Source organism: Oncorhynchus mykiss, chromosome 12 (assembly GCF_057628025.1).
Source record: "Oncorhynchus mykiss isolate SJ-2025 chromosome 12, ASM5762802v1, whole genome shotgun sequence".
Classification (NCBI taxonomy): Eukaryota; Metazoa; Chordata; class Actinopteri; order Salmoniformes; family Salmonidae; genus Oncorhynchus; species Oncorhynchus mykiss.
In genome coordinates this window covers 58,813,724-58,833,027 of record NC_143033.1, presented here as the reverse complement: position 1 = coordinate 58,833,027, position 19,304 = coordinate 58,813,724, and the positions used below count along the sequence as shown (strand labels likewise).

At 41.3% G+C, this 19,304-nt stretch overlaps 1 protein-coding gene across 20 annotated transcripts in view; it reads right to left on the bottom strand.

Moving 5' to 3' along the window:
• The window catches only part of LOC110537841 (phosphatidylinositol-3,5-bisphosphate 3-phosphatase MTMR4), a 168,589-nt gene that overhangs the window by 40,046 nt on the left and 109,239 nt on the right, over nucleotides 1–19,304 (bottom strand). For 7 of the 20 annotated variants that reach the window (XM_090192856.1, XM_090192853.1, XM_090192858.1 and 4 more), the window contains 2 exons: nucleotides 17,647–17,836; nucleotides 17,436–17,516 (listed from right to left, as the gene is read on the bottom strand). The exons of 12 other annotated variants lie outside the window; for them this stretch is intronic. The gene's annotated coding sequence lies outside the window, so the exon portion shown is untranslated. The remainder of the gene's footprint in view (nucleotides 1–17,435; nucleotides 17,517–17,646; nucleotides 17,837–19,304) is intronic. One more of the 20 variants, XM_090192855.1, reaches the window with a different exon arrangement.

Genomic DNA, 19,304 nt, shown 5'->3' with positions numbered 1-19,304 from the left:
CAGGCAGTGTGAAAGGTGAGTAGGCCGCCATTTGTTCTTTAACTGACTTGCCAAGTTAAATAAAGGTTAAATAAAAAAATGTTAAATGTTAAATAAAAGGAAGGCAATTGTTCTAGACTCGAATTACCCAAGCCATAGACTGTTCTCTCTGCTTCCGCACAGCAAACGGTACTGAAGCAAGGCAGAAGACTGCTAAATAGCTAACAAAATGGTTACACAGACTATTTGCATTGACCCTTCAAATGTATTTTTGCACTGACTATGGACACACACTGCTACTCTGTTTATCATATAGCCTGATATCTAGTCACCTTAACCATATACATATCTAACCCTCCAACTCCAGTATCCCTCCCTACACATTGTAAATATGGTATTGGCACTGACTCTGGAACTGACCCTGTATATACAGTAGCTTACTTTTTGTTCTTATTTCTATTTCTCGTGTGTTTTTGTTCTACTTTGCTTTATTTATTTTGTATAGTACTACTGATATTGATTACTGCACTGTTGCGAAAGAGCAAGCAAGAAAGTCATTTCACCATGTGACAAAAACTTGAAACTGAAGTTGTGTACCAGACACTTGTTGGCCAGCGAAAAGCGGTTTGGTTGTTGTTATGCTGTGAGCATTCACTAGAGACGACAACATCTAGAAGATCTCTATTTTGGAAAGACACAGCACAGAGTTGTTGCCTAGTGACCACTTAGGCACAATAATACCTCATAATAATTGCCTCATCACACTCACTACTCACTGAGTCACTCTGGGGCATGAACATACAGGACAGGCAGGGGAGAGAGGATTACTGTAAGATGTGAAATGGTACAGCCCAGAGAAAACAACTCATTAAAAGGAGCATGCGATTGGGCCTGGGTACTACAAAATGAATGTCTGTATAAAAAATAAAACATTCATTATCTACTCAAACTCACTTCTCTCTGGTGAAATGAATGATCAGAGAAAATGCACAAGGATCACAGCAAGGGGAGATGAGAGTGAGACTTTTTATTTTATTTTTTACATTTGATCACAGAAAATGTAAGAAATGGACAATCTTATTTAAAAAAAACAGGGAGCATGCAGGCTTCCAAATGGAAGCATCACGAATCGATAGAGGCCGTGAGGCTTTACTGATGGCTCTGGATGGAACCTGGCACTGATGCCTGGCCCAGATAACACCAGACTGAATGAATGGTGAGGGCAGCGTTCAGTCTGGTTTAATCAGTCCATGGTGGAGATTATAACCTTTACTTGTTTTTATCATTGTCCCTCCCCGGCCAGCTCCTTGAACCAGCCCAGACCAGTGCCCCATAGTCTGCCCTGTGCCCCATATATCTTACTAATGTTTGTGTTGCTGTTCATCTGTCACAAAAAGAAAGTGCCTGGGTAGCTTTGGCTTGGCAGAGGTGCAGGAGAGAGGGTGGGGTGCAGTGTCGATGGGGTCTTACAGATAACATTAGTAGTAGGCCTAAATATGAGTGGAGGAGCTGTTCAGATGGGTATGGTTCTCTCTTTATGGGAGGTGTAATATTCCTAACATGATCTCTGAGTCTGACTGTCTATTATGAGAAACTGAAATGACAAGGAGAGACAATATCATCAGAATACTAACGAAGCCTCCAGGGGCTAAATCATGTGCACCGCTCGTTAACTGTCCAGGCAAGAGTGGATGAAGGCAATCCACTGCAACTCCACTGTCGAAGGCAGGGAACTAACACATCCCGCTGAAAGTGTCATACATAGTTAACATCCTGTACAGTCTCTCTCTGAGCTGCATCAAACTGGCTCTGTGGTTCTGCTCTGCTCCAAATAGAGTTGTATGACTCATAGACGGCCGGCTAGTGCAGCAGAAGATACTGTGTCACGTTTTTCCCTCTATCCTGCCTCAGGCAGTACAGATAAAAAGAGAGGGAAGAGAGACCCAGAGAAAGAGAGAGAGATGGATAGAGGGAGGAAAAAGACCATGCAGTGACAAATATTTTATGACTTGGTGGTTTGTGAGTCGTGACTTCCGGTTTTAGGCAACTGGAGAGGGAGGGGCACTCCAGAGAGGGGAGCGGAGGAGGAGAAAAGGGTGAAATGCAGAGCTATACAGTATGTGAAATGGACGATTGTAAAGCACCACTGTGATACTACTGTGGCAAAGGTTAGCTACACTGGCAGATGTCTGTAATTCGCCTACAGTGAGACCCAGTTAAAGTCAGTGTAGGTAGCACCTATTTCTCATTGCGAGAAAAGCATATACAGTGCATTTGGAAAGTATTCAGACCCCTTGTTACAGCCTTATTCTAAAATTGATTAAATAAAACATGTCCTTATCATTCTACATAATGACAAAGATGTTTTAAGTATTTAAACCCTTTGCTATGAGACTAAAATTGGGCTCAGTTGCATCCTGTTTTGATTGATCATCCTTGAGTTTTGTTTCTACAACTTCATTGGAGTCCATCTGTGGTAAATTCAATTAATAGGACATAAGTTAGAAAGGCACACACCTGTCTATATAAGGTCCCACAGTTGACAGTGCATGTCAATGCAAAAACCAAGCCATGAGGTCAAAGAAATTGTCTGTAAAGCTCCAAGACAGGATTTTGTCGAGGCACAGATCTGGGGAAGGGGACCATAGAATTTCTGCAGCACTGAAGGTTCCCAAGCGCTCAGGACCTCAGACTGGGGGTGAAGGTTCACCTTTCAACAGGACAACGACCCTAAGCACACAGCCAAGGCAACGCAGGAGTAGCTTCGGGACAAGTCTCTGAATATCCTTGAGTGGCCCAGCCAGAGCCCGGACTTGAACCTGATCGAACGTCTCTGAAAATGGCTACAGTATGCAGAGACGTTCCCCATCCAACCTGATAGAGCTTGAGAGGATCTACAGAGAAGAATGGGAGAAACTCCCCAAATACTGGTGTGCCAAGCTCAAAGCTGTAATCGCTGCCAAAGGTGCTTCAACACGTAGTGAGTAAAGGGTCTGAATACTTATGCAAATGTGATATTTCAGTTATTTATTTTTAATACATTTGCAAAAATCAAAAAATATAGTTTTTGCTTTGTCATTATGGGGTATTGTGTGTAGTTTGATTAGGGAAAAACAAAACAATTTAATCAACTTTAGAAGAAGGCTGTAACTTAACAAAATGTGGAAAAAGTCAAGGGGTCTGAATACTTTCCAAATGCACTGTAATAGCAACTAAGAGCACCTCAAGAAATTCCCAAATTACAAAGTCTTAAATTCATTTTTATATTGTAATGTTGTTTTGAAAATTGGGCTTGAGGTTTTCTCAAAATCAGCTCTAATTTCGGAAACAATCCCATAACGCCCCGCGGTCAGTGTCACACAGTGAGGAAATATAGTCATGCTCACCTTTCTATATATTTTTTTGTCCATAGGTATAAAGACAGTAACAGTATGGAGCTAGCAATTGCATTTTTATTAATCTCCTTTTTGATCGTCTTTTAAGAGTTTAGTGAAGTTTAATACATTTGAATCAATAATAATAATTTAAATTGAAATATTCTCAGTTTTGAATCCGGCGTCGTTTTGCGTATCAGTTCATAAACCATGTGCCATGGAAAACTGTTTTGCAATCTATATAACACGGCTGTCAATTTTCTGGTCCTTAAATGAAACTGGTATACTTTTTTATTTATCACAATTTTCTTTCATGCAGAGCCGACAGACAAGTTCCTTACTTTTTCCCCCTTACACTTTCCACTTTCCTCTTCCATTATGTTTTAGTTAGCTGCATGTATATATCCTTGTAGCAGAAGTGTGCAAATCAGTTAGGTCCTGCCTTTGACAACTCAATGAATGCAATGTTGAGTAAGCATTGTAGAGAGACTTTTATGACAGATTTTCTATTGTCCGTGAAGGTCAAAAAACTGATATAAAGCTAGAAATATATCTGAAGAGAAAAGCTGAAAATTCATCGTTCTCGTCCTGAGACTGATTGAATGCGTTTGTGGATGACAAATGAAGCTGCTGTATTAGCCGCATCTTTAGCGGGCCAATGCTAACTTTTATCATGTTAGGTAAATTGTGCTATTTATGCTAATTGCTATGTGCATTTCTTTTGAGGTAATTATACACGGAGTGTACAAAGCATTAGGAACACCTTCCTAATATTGAGTTTTGCACCCCCTTTTGCCCTCAGAACAGCCTCACTTTGTCAGGGCATGTCCTCTACAAGGTGTCGAAAGCATTCCACAGGGATGCTGGCCCATATCGACCCCAATGCTTCCCACAGTAGTGTCAAGTTGGCTGGGTGTCCTTTGTGGGTGGACCATTTTTGAAACAGACGGGAAACTGTTGAGCGTGAAAAACCCTGCAGTGTTGCAGTTATTGACACTCAACCCGGTGCGCCTGGCACCTACTACCATAATCTGTTCCAAGGCACTTCAATCTTTGTCTTGCCCATTCACCCCTCTGAATGACACACATACACAATCCATGTCTCACGGCTTAAAAATCATCCTATAACCTGTCTCCTCTCCTTCATCTACACTGATTTAAATACACGTGACATCAATAAGAGATCATAGCTTTCACCTGGTCAGTCTATGTCATGGAAAGAGCAGGTGTTCCTTATGTTATGTACACTTAGTGTAGTTTTTTTCATAGTGAACAATGCTGTATCTGAACGTTGCTTTTGGTACAACCTGATTTTCAGAGAAATCTTTCAAATGATTAGAACATGTAAACAGCTTAAAATCTAGTTCCATCTGTGTATTTGTTCTGCGCATGTGCAAGCACCGGTAGTTGTGTCTGTTCCACGCTAAGAACATGCTACATTGGTACAGGTGAAGTTGGAAGTTTACATACACCTAAGCCAAATACATTTAAACTCAGCTTGACAATTCTTGACATTTAATCCTAATAATAATTCCCTGTTTTAGGCCAGTTAGGATCACCACTTTATTTTAAGAATGTGAAATGTCAGAATAATAGTAGAGAGAATTATTTATTTCAGTTTGTATTTCTTTCATTACATTCACAGTGGGTCAGAAGTTTACATACACTCAATTAGTATTTGGTAGCATTGTCTTTAAATTGTTTAACTTGGGTCAAACGTTTTGGGTAGCCTTCCACAAGCTAACCACAATAAGTTGGGTGAATTTTGGCCCATTCCTCCTGACAGAGTTGGTGTAACTGAATTAGGTTTGAAGGTCTCCTTGCTTGCACACGCTTATTCTGTTCTGCCCAGACATTTTCTATAGGATTGAGGTCAGGGCTTTGTGATGGCCACTACAATGCCTTGACTTTGTTGTCCTTAAGCCATTTTATCACAACTTTGGAAGTATTCTTGGGGTCATTGTCCATTTGGAAGACCCATTTGCGACCAAGCCTTAACTTCCTGACTGATGTCTTGAGATGTTGCTTCAATATATCCACATCATTTTCTTTCCTCATGATGCCATCTATTTTGTGAAGTGCACCAGTCCGTCCTGCAGCAAAGCACCCCCACAACATGATGCTGCCACTCCGTGCTTCACAGTTGGGATGGTGTTCTTCAGCTTGCAAGCCTCCCCCTTTTTTCTCCAAACATAACGATGGTCATTATCATCAAACAGTTCTATCTTTGTTTCATCAGACCAGAAGGACATTTCTCCAAAAAGTACAATCTTTGTCCCCATGTGCAGTTGCAAAGCACAGTCTGGCTTCTTTTTATGGTGGTTTTGGAGCAGTGGCTTCTTCCTTGCTGAGCGGCCTTTCAGGTTATGTCGATATAGGATTCGTTTTTACTGTGGATACAAATACTTTTGTACCTGTTTCCTCCAGCATCTTCACAAGGTCCTTTGCTGTTGTTCTGGGAATGATTTGCACTTTTCGCACCAAAATACGTTCATCTCTAGGAGACAGAAAGCGTCTCCTTCCTGAGCAGTATGACAGCTGCGTTGTCCCACGGTGTTTATACTTGCGTACTATTGTTTGTACAGATGAACGTGGTACCTTCAGGTGTTTGGAAATTGCTCCCAAGGATGAACCAGACTTGGATGATTTATTTTGATTTTCCCATGATGTTAAGCAAAGAGGCACTGAGTTTGAAGATAGGCCTTGAAATAAATCCACAGGTACAACTCTAATTGACTCAAATTATGTAAATTAGCCTATCAGAAGCTTCTAAAGCCATGATCTCATTTTATGGAATTTTCCAAGCTGTTTAAAGGCACAGTCAAATTAGTGTATGTTAACTTCTGACCCACTGGAATTGTGATACATTGAATTATAAGTGAAATAATCCGTCTGTAAACAATTGTAGGAAAAATGTGTGTCACGCACAAAGTACATGTGCTAACTGATTTGACAAAACTATAGTTTGTTAACAAGAAATTTGTGGAGTGGTTAAAAAACAAGTTTTAAATGACTCCAACCTAAGTGTGTGTAAACTTCCGACTTCAACTGTATAGTGTGGACACCTTTGAATGCATCAACATTTTTTTCTCACTCTTTAGGGACTATTGTGATGAGTCCAAAGACCAAATGTGGAATGAGTCTGACTTTTAGTCCATAAGAATAATATATTCTATGATTATTTTCAAAAGGGTTCCCACAGTTATCCTATTTCCCAAGTAAAAATTGCCTTTCAATGATCAAAACATCACCCAGAATATGTTGACGCTATCAAAAAACTCAGAATTTAAGAAATTGTACCTTCTCTCATCTCAAACTATCAAGAAACCTGAGAGAGGATGCAGAGTGGGGGGAAGCTTATACTCATGAGCTCACCTTGACTGACAGCTCTTTGAAATGCCCTTGTGGTCATTGCCAGGTAAAAAGGTAAACAATGGACCAAATGTCATTCCGAGCCTAAATATGAAGCCTCAACCCATTTTCTCTGCAAAATGCTCTCATGGTCAACAATTGGTGTGTTGGATATCAGACAAACAGCAGCAATACACAATTGCAATTATATTGTTTGTAACTATACAGAACAAAAATATAAATGCAACATGTAAATTGTTGGTTCCATGTTTCATGAGCTTAAACAAAAGATCCCAGAAATGTTCTATATTCACAAAAAGCTTATTTATCTCATGTTGTACATCCCTGTTAGTGGGCATTTCTCCTTTGCCAAGATAATCCATCCACCTGACAGATGTGGCATATCAAGAAACTGATTAAACAGCACGATTGTTACACAGGTGCACCTTGTGCCGGGGACAATAAAAAGGCCACTCTAAAATGTGCAGTTTTGTCACACAACACAATGCTACAGATGTCTCAAGTTTTGAGGGAGCGTGCACTTGGCATGCTGACTGCAGGAATGTTGAGCTGTTGCGAGAAAATGTAATGTTAATTTCTCTACCATAAGCTGCCTCCAATGTTGTTTTAGAGAATTTGGCAGTACGTCCAACTGGCCTCAACAACCACAGACCACATGTAACCACACCAGCCCAGGACTTCCACATCCAGCTTCTTCACCTGCGGGATTGTCTGAGACCAGCCACTCCGACAGCTGATGAATAGGACTATTTCCTTCTGTAAAGCCCTTTTATGGGGAAAAACTCATTCTGATTGGCTCTGCCTGGCTCCCCAGTGGCTCGGCATGGCTCCCCTGATTGGCTCGGCCTGGCTCCTCCCAGGCCCACCCATGGCTGCCCAGTCATGTGAAATCCATAGATTAGGGTCTAATTTATTTATTTAAATGAACTGATTTCCTTATATGAACTGTAATTCATTAAAATCGTTGAAATTGTAGCATGCTGCGTTAATATTTTTGTACAGTATAATTACAGAATACAGTTCACTGATATACTTCACATGAAGTCTGAGTCACCTTAGAAGCTTAGACATAAGGGAAGGTACGTGAAAACAGCATACAAACAGCGTACTGGACAATTTATTGGTTCCCTCTGCATTGTACATGACAATATGTTCAGAGTTGTATGCATTGAGCAGACATTTATTTGATAATTTCCTAAAGGCCAGCTTAGCCAAAATATTGATCAACATGAACACTTATGAAAAAATAAAGGTGAGAAATAATGGTGAGACACCATTTGACATAATAAAATAAAATAAATTGAGCCATAAGCCTAATATAGAAACCCAGCCACACTACAGTATGCAGGACCCATTGATTCGTACAATTTGTAACACTCATCTCCTATCCAAACGCTTGAAAAAAACAATACAATGAAACAGAATGTGATATACTGTATCACGTAACAGTGAATTACTTAGGCTTTAGGAAATGCAACCAACTACAGAAATTCATGGGGAGGACAGCGAGAGAACAGGAGGACCTGCTTCAATCAAGCATGGCCTAGCTATGGCCCGCTCTTTGTCAGGCCTCTCACACTGGGATGGACAGCTTGCACAGCTTCCCCACATACGGCGCTGGATCAAGGGTGACCATGTTGAAGAGGAGATCCAGGAGCCAGTCTACGCAGCCTGTAATGTTTCTGAAAAGGGAAATGTTTGTTTAATGGGTAGTGATTTTCCTTTTATTTGTCATGATGCTATCCATTTGTTGAGGAGGTGATCTACTTATTCTACAATGTGCTTTCTGGTATTTTGGAAGTACTCAATTTGAAATTTGCGAACTTTGGTCGTGCACTTTTGTGAAACTTTTCAATGTTTGTATTTGGAAATGTTTCTGTGCCTGAAATGCTCAATTGATGCAGATTTTAAATGAATAACTATGACTTAAAGTTGATTTTGTATCACAGCATCCCTGCTGTGATGGTTGCCTGGGAAGCTGTGCAGATAAAGGTTGCATTTTCTAAAATGTGTATCATTACTGCTTGATAATAGTGGAAAGACAAAAGGAGATGGAAAGGGAAAAAAATTACACCCCACCCCCGAATCATCATGATAAGCCCCAATGACACAAGCTACATTAACTGTAAGACAACAACCCACACAATGGAATGGTAAAATATGATTTTCAGGGGTAAATGACAAATACTATACACACCACATCTCCTTTTGTGGATAACATTCCTTCGTTCCAGCTGTGTGCTGGAAGTTCTCAGACTCAATGTAGGGGGCTTAGGTATGGAAGAACAAAAACCATATAGTGACTATCAGGTGTTACAGAACAAAGCAGCCACAGTTGCATTACCTAACTTTAGCCCCCCGATTACCCCAAACTGTTGGCTACTGTGTCAGACTCATCAAACACCGATACTTACATACACTGTTAATGATGGCGTCTTCCGGATTAGCTTCCCAACAAGACCCATCGAATGTTCTCCCCAATAAAGCAACTTGGCACGGAATGTGCACTGCAGACGCGTAACATGATTGTAATTTTCGGTGCAGCCTGTCCACCAAAATAAATAGCAGCCACTGCTGTCGGATGTCTTCATTCTTCGGAAAATTGTGTAATGTTAAATTTACACTATGATACCCAGCCACAACAGAGTGCTTTTGCCGGCATGCTGGTAAGTAGCTTGCTAGCTATCAGTCACACCACAGATGAATGGTTACCAATAACTTTGGTCCAACGTTCTCCTAGTAGCTATCTTACGGCTTGTAAATAAAGCTAAAGTAAGGTGTAGGAGCATGGGATGACAGTTTTAAGGTGGTACATATTTAAATAAGTAAATATGATAAGACCCTACCATTAGTGTAATCCTTGGTAATGCCTGTCCCCTGAATCCAAGTGTTTGACACAGGGGGAGGGAACACATAACTTTATTATCAAACTTTATCAATGTACCAGCTACAGAAATTTGTTATACTTGAGTTACCCTACTTTGAACTGGTGTCATCCAAATATCATTCGATTTCATGAGAAACATGATTTTCACTGTTCAGGACCTTTAAGCATTAGCGTTACAGTCAAAACGTGAATTGTTAATAGTGTCCTTATTTTTTAAGATATCAATGCCAAACTTAACATGGTTCATTATGGTAATGTCTGATGACCCTAACACGTTTCAAGTTGATAGGCCATTGAGAAGTGGATTTAAAAAGGATTGACATGGACACATACAATCAGATTTCCTTATTTATCAATCATCTATTCTGTCAACCTTATGGGTCCTTCAAGCAAATTTGTTCAGCAGGAGGAAAGACACCTACATACAAATGTTCAAGTCTGTAGGTCAAATAGGGCAGCGGACATGATGATTTAAGTGAAACTTCTTATAACAGCACCACCTATAAGCCAATCGGTGCCATTCTTTTTGACCTCTAATTTCTGTGTGCCGAATTTGAAAAGGTCTGGGAAACCCTGCAGTAGGCTACAGGCTAGTTCTTCACCGTGTGAGTTATAAAAATGACAATCTTGCGTTCAAGCCTTTCCGGCAGTCTTTCGTGGTTTTTATATACGGGGAGATTAAATTGTACAATTGAAAACTAACAAAGAATTGTTCAAGTTATAACTCAGCAGGCAGTGTGGTATGATCATGCGAATGACTGTGAAACAGAGAGAGAGGGATGGAGAGCGCATGAAAGAGAGAGCAAGCGAGAGAGAGCAAGAGAGTGGCGATGGTAACAGATGGGAGGGATAAGGAAGAGAGAGAGCGACTAAATGGATGCCTAAAGGAGGGAGGGTGACTTGAATGAAACAAAATGTCTATGATGATCCTCTTGTGTGACAGCTGTGGGGAAACAAATAAGACAGACACAGCACTTTATTTAGCCAGGCCAAATGTCTGTATGACATGGGCACACACCCATTTTCTCAACCAACCACAAATCAGTTGGACAGACCCACAGAACCACCGAGCAGTAGGAGTCTCACTATCCATTGTGTAGCCCGACACTCTTTGTTTATTAGAAGCTACACGCAGGGCTTGTATTCAATTCCGATCCTGGAGGGCTGAAACACTTCTGATGTTCATCCTCTCCTTCTAATAAGGGACTAATTCAGTGAAATTAGCTTCGAGGTAGAAAGAAAAAAACTGAAATGTTTTGGCCCTCCAGAATTGAATAGCCCTGTCACTCCTTGTAGCAGTGTAGCTCCTAGTAAATTTCAGCAGCTCTGGAGGTAATGCCATACCGAAGAGATGGGGTGCTTCTCCAAAAAGGGAGGCCTGTGCTGACATACAGGATCAGAGTCAGCAGGACAGAGGAGAGCCTGGAGACTTCCTTTAACCACACTGCAAGCCTGCATCCCAAATTGTACCCCATTTGTAGTGTGCAGAGGTCTTTACAATGCACCATTCACAGGGTTGGGGAGTAACTGATTACATGCAATCAGTTAGAGTGCCTTCAGAAAGTATTCATACCCCTTGACTTATTCCAGATTTTGTTGTGTTACAAAGAGGGATTACAATTGATTAGATAAGTATATTTCTGGGTAAATCTAAGCGCTTTCTATGCCTGGATTGTGCAACATTTGCCCAATATTAATTTTAAAATTCTTCAAGCTCTGTCAAATTGGTTGATGATCATTGCTAGACAACCATTTTCAGGTCTTGCCATAGATTTTCAAGCAGATTTAAGTCAAAACTTTAATTCAGCCACTCAGGAACATTCACTGTCTTCTTGGTAAGCAACTCGAGTGTACATTTGGCTTTGTATTCTACGTTATGGTGAATTAATCTCCCAGTGTCTGGTGGAAAACAGACTGAACCAGGTTTTCCCTTAAGATTTTGCTTGCGGTTAGCTCCATTCCGTTTCTTTTTGATCCTGAAAAACTCCCCAGTCCTTAAGTGATTACAAGCATACCCATAACATGATGTATCCACCACTATGCTTGGAAATATGGAGAGTGGTACTTATATTCAGGACAAAAGTGAATTGCTTTGCCACATTTTTTGCAGTATTACTTTAGTGCCTTGTTGCAAACAGGATGCATGTTTTTGAATATTTTTTATGCTGTACAGGCTTACTTCTTTTCACTCTGTAAATTAGGTTAGAATTGTGAAGTAACTACAATGTTGTTGATTCAGCCTCAGTTTTCTCCTATCACAGCCATTAAACTATGTAACTCTTTTAAAGTCACCATGACTCATGGTGAAATCCCTGAGCAGTTTCCTTCCCCTCTGGCAACTGAGTTAGAAGGACTCCTTTATCTTAGTGGTGATGGTGTATTGATACACCATCGAAAGTGTAATTAATAACTTCACTATGCTCAAAGGGATAGTCAATGTCTGCTTTTTTTTTTTCCATCTACCAATAGGTGCCCTTATTTGCGAGGCATTGGAGAAACTCCCTGGTTCTTTGTGGTTGAATCTGTGTTTGAAATTCACTGCTCGACTGAGTGACCTTACAGATGTGTGGGGTACAGAGATGAGTCATTCAAAAATCATGTTAAACACTGTAATTGCACACAAAGTGAGTCCCTGCAACTTATTATGTGACTTGTTAAGCACATTTTTGGTCCTGAACTTAATTAAACTTGCCATTAAAAGGGGTTGAATACTTATTGACTTGAGACATTTACATTTTTTATTTAATTAAAATTTGAAAAACAGAATTTCACTTTGCAATTAAGGGGTATCATGTGTAGGTCAGTGACAGTGAAAAAGTCAAGGGGTGTGAATACTTTCTGAAGGCACTGTAAAAAAAAAAAAAACTGTCATCGGTTACGTTACCAGCAAAAATATTGTAATCAGATTACAGATAGGATGTTTGCTGAAAAAGATACATTATGACACCTTTCTGTTTTCTCAATGACATTCAATTCACCACTTAAAAAAGGTGCAAGTTTTAAGTTTGTTCCACCTGAGCGAGTCTGACAATAAGATAGAGTCCACTATGATGACACACCAAATGCGTTTGATGGATTCTATTTGTCTTCTTCTAATGCCTCTTAAGGGGAAAATAAATCAAAAAAATATCAAAGTAATGAGATTACGTTACTGCGTCTGGGTAATCCAATAGTTACGTTACTGATGACAATTTTGGACAGTTAACTAGCAACGGATTACATTTAAAAAGTAACATACACATCCTTGACCAGTTAATATACTGAGTACTCTCCAGTTCTCTACTACATATTGCTCACACCTTTCCAATCCTCTCAGACCTCCACAAGTGCCTAGGGGGTATGGGTTGCTTCTGGTCAGGGCTGAGGCCTCTACAATTCACAACACAGCCTGGGTCCACCATTCTGAATCGTCAGGTCCATATGGAGATATGATAGAATAAATCATTTTACTTTCTCAATAAATGAGCAGCCGAAAACACTTCAATCCTACAGTATCATGCTTTTTATGACAGTCAGTAATGCAGCGTGTTACAACATGATACATGAGTGATCGTTACATTCTACGCCACTACATGAAGCTATAAAGCAGTAATGGCCAAAGAAAGATGGCATATAATTACAAGGTGAAACAGGAGACAATCACAAAATACTGATGGGCAAAATATTTTTTTTTACATAGTGCCTTTTCATCAAGTGAGGTAGCCAAGCCAATATGAACACAAAAAGACTAGCTGTAAGCCCATCACCGTTTACACTTGTCTATTTCTTGTCCCTCATGTCAGGAAGTTTTTCTTTGACTGCCCACAAGGTCACTGAGACCATAATGTACCAAAAAGAGGGATCTCTTCATCTGGGGAAATGAAAGTCAAACTGTTAAAAAACTATCCAATCCTTATCAGGCCTTCTGACTAACCAGTACGACAGAGAAAAGGTGGTACACAACAATAACACAATTGCTCAAATGTGTGTACAATGGACAAAGTTCTACAATGGACTGAGTGTAACTGGCCTATCTTGAAATGTTTTGGGGCGGCAGGTAGCCTAGTGGTCAGAGCGTTGGACTTGTCTCCGAAAGGTTGCAAGATAAAATCCCCGAGCTGACAAGGTAAAAATCTGTAGTTCTGCCCCTGAACAAGGCAGTTAACCCACTGTTCCTATGCCGTCATTGAAAATAAGAATATATTCTTAACTGACTTGCCTAGTTAAATAAAGGTTAAAAAAAAATGTTTTGGACAATTTAAAACGTTGTGGAGTCTCTTGATTGCATTGATTACATTGGTGACGTTATGAACACTGCCCCTGTTTGTCTGTAAGAGAATGAACATCTACGGAGAAAAATACATGGTTGACTGGAAATTGCCCAGCAAAATGAAGTATCTAAGTAAAATGTCTGTTCGGGAAGGAGTTCCAGTGGTAAATGACTCCCAAGGTGCTCGCTAGGAAATCACCAGCCCACCAGGACCCATAAAACCTGATTCAAAATGTCCATATGGATCTCACGTTTTGGTTAATCACAGACTGTACAAAATAAGTTAATTGTCGTCAAATCTATTAGAAAAATAAATAGGTTATAATCATTTCCGCCCTGCTTGGATAAAGCAACCTCTTGCTCAGAGGCCTTGAACAACAGGGCCCATCTATCGATGACTGCTAAGATATTAATCAGTATGGAGCAAACTGGTCGAGATAACATGAACACTGCACTAAAGACGACAGCTTTTTCTCAAATTAATTTGACTGTTTCATCATACATCTTCAGATGAGAACTTGAACAAAACCTTTCAACTCAATTTAACTGGAATTAAAACCTTTTCCACTTCTACTGTTCCAAACGGGTCATTTGTGTTTTATGTTTCATGGCACAATGGAAGTTTAGGCCTTATCTGATTGTGAATACATACAATTCTACATTTTAAAATTATTAATTAATAAACTTGACATTCTAGAAAAAGAAAGGGAGGCTGGATCTAATTATCAAATTAACTTGTTGGCAGGAGGTTGGCAGGACCAGGATGGATGACAACAATATATTTTCATGCCCAGTCTCCTAAGCCCCTTCTCCCCTACCCTGTCCTCTACTCCTTGTTAGATTATATGTTGAGTCCGTACAGCTTCTCCTGCAAGATAACCTTAACAATGGCAGACTCTTCCACTATTAGCCTTCTCTCTCCACCCCCCAGCCAGACCCAGCCATGGCCATCTAAACCTAGCCTAACCCACACCCAGTCTAATTGACAGAGTTCTAAAGCCTTTTTCTGGATTGAGGAAGGCTAATAGTGGAAGAGTCTGCAGGTAACTGTGCATCACTGCTCTTAGGGTGAGGTTAGATCCATTTACAGTGTCTTCAGAACGTATTACCCCTTGACTTATTCCACATTTGGATGTGTTACAGCTTGAATTCAACTACACACAATACCCCATAATGCAAAGTGGAAACATGTTTTTTCAAATGTATTGAAAATAAAATACAGAAATCTCATTTACATACGTATTCACACCCCTGAGTCAATACTTTGTAGAAGCAACTTTGGCAGCGGTTACAGTTTTGAGTCATCGTGTGTGTCTGTATTAGCTTTGCACATCTAGATTTGGGGATTTTCTCCCATTCTCCCTTGCAGATCTTCTCAAGCTCTGTTGAGTTAGATGGGGAGCGGAGGTGAACAGCATTCTTCAAGTCTTTCCACAGATTTTCAAAGGGATTCAGGTCTTAGCTTTGGCTGGGCCACTCAAGGACTTTCCTATTCTTGTTCTGAAGCCATTCCAGCATTACTTTGGCTGTTGGAACGTAAATCTTTGCCACCAGTCTAAGGTCAATTGCACTCTGAAAAAGGTTCTCATCAAGGATTTGACTCCATTCATTGTTCCCTCTATTCTTACCAGTGTCTCAGTCCCTGCCGCTGAAAAGCATCTCCATAGCAAGATGCTGCCACCATGCTTCATGGTAGGGATAGTGTTCGATGGGTGATGAGCAATTTCGGGTTTTCTCAAAATATTCTCCAAATACAACAACACCTTATAGTGAAATGCTTACTTACAAGTCCTTTGGCCCTAGAGTTCGCGCTCTGGACCTGCTTGCCGTGCGGTAGTAGAGAGAACATATGACTTGGGTGACTGAAGTCTTTGACAGTTTTTTGGTTCTTGGTCTGACACCGTCTAGTATATCGGTTCTGGATGGTAGGAAGTTAGGCACCAGTGATGACCTGGGCCGTACGCTCTACCCTCTGTAGCGCCTTACGGTCAGATGCCAAGCAGTTGCCATACCAGGCGATGATGCAACCGGTCACGATGCTCTCGATGGTGCAGCTGTAGAACTTTAAGGATCTGGGGACCCATGCCAAATCTTTTCAGTCTCCTTAGGGGGAAGGTGTTGAAAAGGGAGGTGTTTAGTCCCAGGGTCCTTAGCTTAGTGATGAGCTTTGTGGGCACAATGGTGTTGAATGGTGAGCTGTAGTCAATGACCAACATTCTCACATAGGTGTTCCTTTTGTCTAGGTGGGAAAGGGCAGTGTGGAGTGCGATTGAGATTCCGTCATCTGTGTATCTATTGGAGCGGTATGCGAATTGGAGTGGGTCTAGGGTTCCCGGGATGATGTTGTTGATGTGAGCCATGGCCAGCCTTTCAAAGCACTTCAATGGCTACCGACGTGAGTGTAATGGGGCGATAGTCAATTAGGCAGGTTACCTTTGTTTTCTTGGGCACAGGGACTATGATGGTCTGTTTGAAACATGTAGTTATTAAAGATTCGGTAGGGAGAGGTTGAAAATGTGAATGTGAATGTTGATCTTTTCATAGGTCTTGCACACATCGGCTACCGAGAGCGTTATCACACAGTCGTCCGGAATGGCTGGTGCTCTCATGCATGCTTCAGTGGTGCTTGCCTCGAAGCAAGCATAAAAGGCATTTGGCTCATCTGGTAGGCTTGCGTCACTGGGCAGCTCGTGGCTGGGTTTACCTTTGTAGTCCGTAATAGTTTTCAAACCCTGCCACATCCGACGAGTGTCAATCTTAGACCTGTATTGACACTTTGCCTGTGTGATTGTTTGTCTGAGGGCGTAGCGGAATTTCTTATAAGCGCCCGGATTAGTGTCCTGCTCCTTGATAGCGGCAACTCTATCGGTGCGGATGTTCCCTGTAATCCATGGCTTCTGGTTGGGATATGTATGTACAGTCACTATGGGGACAACGTCGTCGATGCACTTATTGATGATGCCGGTGACTGAGATGGTATACTCCTCAATGCCATTGGATGAATTCCGGAACATATTCCAGTCTGTGCTAGCAAAACAGTCCTGTAGCGTAGCATCCGCGTTATATGACCACATCCGTATTGAGTCACTGGTACTTCCTGCTTGAGTTTTGGCTTGTAAGCCGGAATCAGGTGGATAGAATAATGGTCAGATTTGCCAAATGGAGGGCGAGGGAGAGCTTTGTATCTCTGTGTGTGGAGTAAAGGTGGTCTAGAGTTTTTTTCCCCTCTGGTTGCAAATGTGACATGCTGGTAGAAACTTGGTAAAATGTATTTAAGTTTGCCTGCATTAAAGTCCTCGGCCACAAGGAGCGCCGCTTCTGGGTAAGCATTTTCTTATTTGCTTATGGCCTTATACAGCTCATTGAGTGCGGTCTTAGTGCCAGCATCGGTTTGTGGTGATAAATAGACGGCTACGAATAATATAGATGAGAACTCTCTTCGTAGATAGTGTGGTCTACAGCTTATCATGGGGTACTCTACCTCAGTTGAGCAATACCTCGAGACCTTAAATATTAGAAGTCGCACCCCAGCTGTTATTTACAAATAGACACACACCCCCGCCCCTCGTCTTACCAGACATAGCTTCTCTGTCCTGCCGACGCACAGAATATCCAGCCAGCTCTTTAGTATCCATGTCGTCGTTCAGCCACGTCTCTGTGAAACATAAGATATTACAGTTTTAAATGTCCCGTTGGTAGGATAGTCTTAATCGTAGATCATCCATTTTATTTTCCAATGATTACACGTTGGCCAATAGTACGGATGGTAGTGGACGTTTACTCACTCGTCTACGAATTCTCGGATGGCAGCCCGACCTCCACCCCCTCTTTCTCAGTCTTTTCTTCACGCAAATGACGGGGATTTGGGCCTGGTCTGGAGAAAGCAGTGTATCCTTTGCGTCGGACTCGTTAACAAAAAAATCTTTGTCCGGTTGGAGGTGAGTAATCGCTGTTCAGATGTCCAGAAGCTCTTCTCTGCCATAGGAGACGGTAGCAGCAACATTATGTACAAAATAAGTAAAATAATAAGTTACAAACAACACGAAAAAATGAATAAAATAGCATAGTTGGTTAGAATCCCGAAAAACGGCAGCCATCCCCTCCGGCGCCATTATACAAGAACCCAAAGAGTAAAATGTTTGTCTAGTCAGACCACAGAATCTTTTGCCTTATGATCTGAGTCTTTCATGTGACTTTTTTGCAAACTCCAGGCGTGCTGTCATGTGCCTTTTTCTCAGGAGTGGATTCCATCTCGCCACTCTCCCAAAAAGCCCAGATTGGTGAAGTGCTGTAGAGACTTGTCCTTCTGGCAGGTTCTACCCATTTCAGCCAAGGAATTCTGTAGTTCTGTCAGAGTGGTCAATGGTCACCTCCCTGACCAAGGTCCTTTTTTTATTATATTTTTTATTTCACCTTTATTTAACCAGGTAGGCTAGTGAACTGATAAAGCAAAGCAGTTCGACACATACAACATATGGAATAAACAAACATACAATCAATAATACAGGAGAAAAATCTGAGGTAGGATAAGAGAGATAAGGCAATAAATAGGCCATGGGGACGAAGGAATTACAATATAGCAATTAAACACTGGAATGGTAGGATGTGCAGAAGATGAATGTGCAAGTAGAGATACTGGGGTGCAAAGCAGCAAGATAAATAAATACATACAGTATGGGGATGAGGTAGATTGGATGGGCTATTTATGGGCTATTTACAGATGAGGTATGTACAGGTGCAGTGATCTGTGAGCTGCTCTGAGAGCTGGTGCTTAAAGCTAGTAAGAGTTTCCCGCTTCAGAGATTTTTGCAGTTCGTTCCAGTCACTGGCAGCAGAGAACTGGAAGGAGAGGCGGCCAAAGGAAGAATTGGCTTTGGGGGTGACCAGTGAGATATACCTGCTGCAGCGCGTGCTACGGGTGGGTGCTGCTATGGTGACCAGTGAGCTGAGATAAGGGGGGGCTTTACCTAGCAGAGACTTGTAGATGACCTGGAGCCAGTGGGTTTGGCGACGAGTATGAAGCGAGGGCCAGCCAAAGAGAGCATACAGGTCGCAGTGATGGGTAGTATATGGGGCTTTGGTGACAAAGCGGATGTCACTGTGATAGACTGCATCCAATTTGCTGAGTAGAGTGTTGGAGGCTATTTTGTAAATGACATCGCCGAAGTCGAGGATCGGTAAGATGGTCAGTTTTACGGGGTATGTTTGGCAGCATGAGTGAAGAATGCTACGTTGCAAAATAGGAAGCCGATTCTAGATTTAATTTTGGATTGGACATGTTTAATGTGAGTCTGGAAGGAGAGTTTACAGCAACCAAACTGGTTGCTCAGTTTGGTCGGACGGCCAGCTCTAGGCAGAGTCTGGGTAGTTCCATATGTTTTCAATTTCCCAATGATGAAGACCCCTGTGCTCTAGAAATGGTTTAATAGCCTTCCCCAGTTAT